Source organism: Pteropus alecto, unplaced genomic scaffold, assembly GCF_000325575.1.
Source record: "Pteropus alecto unplaced genomic scaffold, ASM32557v1 scaffold86, whole genome shotgun sequence".
Classification (NCBI taxonomy): Eukaryota; Metazoa; Chordata; class Mammalia; order Chiroptera; family Pteropodidae; genus Pteropus; species Pteropus alecto.
In genome coordinates this window covers 2,451,181-2,455,355 of record NW_006442109.1, presented here as the reverse complement: position 1 = coordinate 2,455,355, position 4,175 = coordinate 2,451,181, and the positions used below count along the sequence as shown (strand labels likewise).

General features: G+C 41.0%; 1 protein-coding gene across 1 annotated transcript in view; it reads left to right on the top strand.

Moving 5' to 3' along the window:
* Window positions 1-4,175, top strand: part of PELI2 (pellino E3 ubiquitin protein ligase family member 2) — a 161,019-nt gene that overhangs the window by 50,446 nt on the left and 106,398 nt on the right. The window lies entirely within an intron of this gene.

Below are 4,175 nucleotides of genomic sequence, written 5' to 3'. Positions count from 1 at the left end.
AGGCACAGTATGGCTTCACTTAACATGTGGTTGTAAGGCTGGGCTCAGCTGTGACTGTCAAGTGGGACGCCTACATGTGGCCTCCCCAGCATGGTAATCCCAGATTTCTTATGTGGCGGCTCAAGACTCCCAAGAGACCCAGGCAGGAACTGCAAGGCTTTTTCATTTCCTGGCTTTGGAAGCGTCAGACTGTCGCTTCCTCCCCATTCTGGTGGTAAGCTAGTCACTGGTAAGGCCAGCCTAGGTTTAGGAAGAGGGGCTTAGACTCACCTCTCAGAGGGATAAGTAATGGGAATTTGTGGCCATCTTTGACTTACCACAGTGTGTTCCTTGATGGGAGACTTTAAGAGGAGACAGTTGGATGGGGTTGTGGGTGCCTGATGCACTTTTAGATTTGGAGGCAAAGATCATGATAGTGGATTGAAGATTCAGCAAGTGTTGGAAGTGGGGCAGTGGGTGTGAAATACTCTTCCAAGATTCTTGGCTGTAAGGAGAACATGAGAATGGGAGTGGACATCAGAGTAAGACAGATAGTTGGAGGGGTTTGCTTGTTTATAATTTTGCTTGTTTACTTTGAAGATGGGTGAGGTGACCAATGACCCAATCTTTTCCAAATCGTATTTGTACATTATTGTTCTACTAACAATAGGTTAACACTGTTGAAATTCTCTCTTTTCTTTGGTGATAACAATTTTCTGCTGGTTCTTCTGGCTGTGACTGATAAGGGGTTATTTCTTTAAATGGTTATTTCTGAGGATATGTCCTTCTTTACTTCTTTATTCTGTACCTTTATCTCTTATACTCTCATGATTTTAACCGCCATCTGTATGGCGAAGGCACCCAAGTCTGTAACTTCTCTTGCCTCCTACCTGTCTTACCCTGGATGTCCCTATAATTGCCATTCCTCTTTTTAGTGATGCCATCACCCTAGCCAAGCCCACAAGCCTATATGACATTCCCTTTCTCTGTCCCTTGCTCTGTGTTGCCAAATAGGTTACCAAGTACTATTGATTTTCTTTGTCATTAAAACCAAGGTTCTCTACTGTGGCTGCAAGTTAGCATCACATGGAGTCCTATCCCAGAACTACTGAATCAGAATCTCTTAGACTTAGGCCTGTTTTTATAAACCATCCCTGGTGATTCTGATGTTCACCAGCATCGAAAACAACTCTCAAAAAATTTTCTCTAAACCTCCAACTCATTTCTGCCATCACTGCTTTGGTTCAGGCTTTTAGAATTTCCTGTAGCTGCCACAACAAATTACCACCAACTTGGTGGCTTAAAATAACTTATTGTCTCATTGTTTTGGAGGCTTCAAGCCTGGAATCAAGGTGTTGGCAGGGCCACGCTGCCTCTGGAGGTTCTAGGGGAGGAGCCTTCCTTGCTCCTTTAGACTTCTGATGGCTCCAGGCATTCTTTGGCTTGTGATTGCCAACTCCAGTCTCTGCTTTATCTTCACGCAGTAATTTCCTTCCTCCCCCTGTGTGTCTACACTGTATGTCTCTAATAAAGACACCTGTCATTGGATTTAGGGCCAGCAATCTAGAATGATCTCATTTCGAGATCCTTAATTTAACTACATCTGGGACACGGATATATCTAATTTAACATTTGGGACACGGATATAACTATCATAACCTCCTATGGTTATGATAGTTCTCCCATCCGATCGTCTGAACTCTAATCTGGATGTCCATCCTGCACTGTGCTGCAATTACTTCAGACTGCAGGTCTTTGAATAAGGTCATTTTCAATGTTTTGTTATGTTGATGAGATGCCAAGGGAACTTAACTCTTGTTTATATTAATTAGCCTATAGTAAAATTGATTTTGTTATACCTTGTTTTGCTCAAAGTTGCAGAACCTATTAACATTACTTGAGGACTTATTGTATAGCCAATCACGTTAGTCTTTTGCTTAAATCTTTCCAGATTCCCCAGTGCCCTCAGGATAAAAAGCCATGCATGGCCCTTATCGTCATATTCTGGTTCCAGCCTACCTTTTACCCTCCTTTCCCACTATTTCCTCTGCTCTTGAACTTTATGCTCTCACAGTACCGAACGATGGACAGTTTTAGCCTTTGCATATACTGTTGCCCCATACTCCCTGTTTAGTCTTGTTCAAATTTCGAGAGTTCAAGAGTTCAAGCAGTGTCTCCTCCATGAAGCCTTCCCCAATGCCTCTTCCCATATGTTTTGTGCGACTGGTGCATAAAGCAACTAGTGCACTCACATAAGTCTTTTATCACACTGGTTTTTGCGCCTTTCCTTTTAACAGAGAGTTCTGTGAAGACAGGGAAGCCGATCTTCATCATTGTAGCCCTAGTACCTGGCATTATAAATATTAAATGAATGACCATATGGCTTAACCTAATTAGAAACTTGTCTCATCATAACACTGATTTTTCCACTGTTACCTTATTTCCAATAGGGTTTTTCACTGATCATCATCTAGATGTATTAAGCGAGTAGCCAGTGCAAGTAGACTGGCATGTTATTTGCTTAACCTGAAGTATCTATGCATCTCTTCTCAGGCAATTTAAATTAAAATGTTTCTACATACGTTAAGGTTGACATTTCTGGTTTTTGTGCTTTTCCCTTTATATTAGATGTGGCTTTGGAGTTGTGTAATTTGCAGAAACCAACCCAAGTTAGCTGAAACTAAAAAGAATTTCATGAACAAGGGTCAGTACATGTGGGCCAATGGAAGCCTTAAGGACCCGTTCTCTGTCCATCTCTCTTTGCTGCTTTTTCTGTCTATCTGCTTCATTCCTTACTTTCTCTGCTTCTTCATCCATATAACAAATTGTGACATCTTCACAGCTCTTATGATTGCATTTTACGGCTCTAGCCATCCACAGAGACTGGGGGGTTGTCTCTCCATTCCATTTTTTGTGTTTTCTGGGATAAGAATGTCATTGGCCAGCCTGGGCCAGATGTCCATCTTTGGCTAGGACGGTGGGGAGGGTGCTGGCCTGGCCATTCACATTCACACAGCTGGGGCTCACTTTGGGGAGGTAAGGGATAGATTCTCCAGGAGGGAGTGTTGTAAGTAGAAACATAACGAGTGTCTGCCCTACTCTAACTATGTATGTTAGATCCTGTAACCTAATGGTAGGTAGTTGAGAGGAAGATGCATCAGAGAGCTGGAGGAACATGCGAGGCCAGATCTTATACCACTTGCCTCTGGGCTACAGTGGTGAAAATGTTCCTCTGAATTGTTTAGAGTCCTGACTTTAATTGATTCACATGTTCTCTTAATACAGAATGTTCATCTTGATTTAAGTGGTAAGGAAATATATTAAAACGAAGTGGGTTTGTAATAGTTGCTTACTCATGGATGCACTCATTATACTAATGATCACAAATATGTTGAAAAAATAATGTATGTTATTCTGATCTTGCCTCAGCAAAAGGAGTTGAGTGAACTTGAAATAAATTGTCTCTGTATTCTAGAAACATTTTTATGTAGCTTATGCTCCTTGATAGAAATGGTAACAGATTAAAAACACAGCAGAAATAACTTCTGGTGATAATTTAAATCTATTGCCATCTTTCTGTAGCTATTGAATTGTAAAACAAACACACAAAACCCCTTGGTTTCAACTTTTACTATTCTCAGCAGGACTCACATCCCCTCTTTGCCAAACTGGCCACTATGCTTTTCTGGGTGTGAGTGGATGAATGGCAAAGGCACGGGTGTTAGGACAGGGACAAGCCACCAGATGTGCTGCCCCTGACTTTGGTGTTCTGAGGGAGCCTTAGAGCTGTCATATTTATCCATGTAAATTTTTAATGATTCCCTAGTCTTCTTTTCATTCTCTTGAAAAGAATTGCCAAGCCAGAGATCGAGAGTAGTTATGTCAGTGTGGCAGGCAACATGAGACAGCAGTCAGAACATACAGGAACTGGTTAATCCAGAGTTAGAAAATATAGTTGAAAACTGAAATACTGCAATCCTGCATTTATTTTAAACACTGGTATTAGTTTAAGGTATTAATGCAGGAAATCTGCTTAAGGACATTATATGTTTTCCATATGACTTTTAAAGTTATTTGACAGTTTGTGAATTAAAACTCATCTTTTTAACCTTTGGGCCATTTTATGGGCAAACACTCTAGTAGAGTCATATTTTATGTTTATTTTTTGCAAGCTACTTTTTGCTAACCTGACAGTG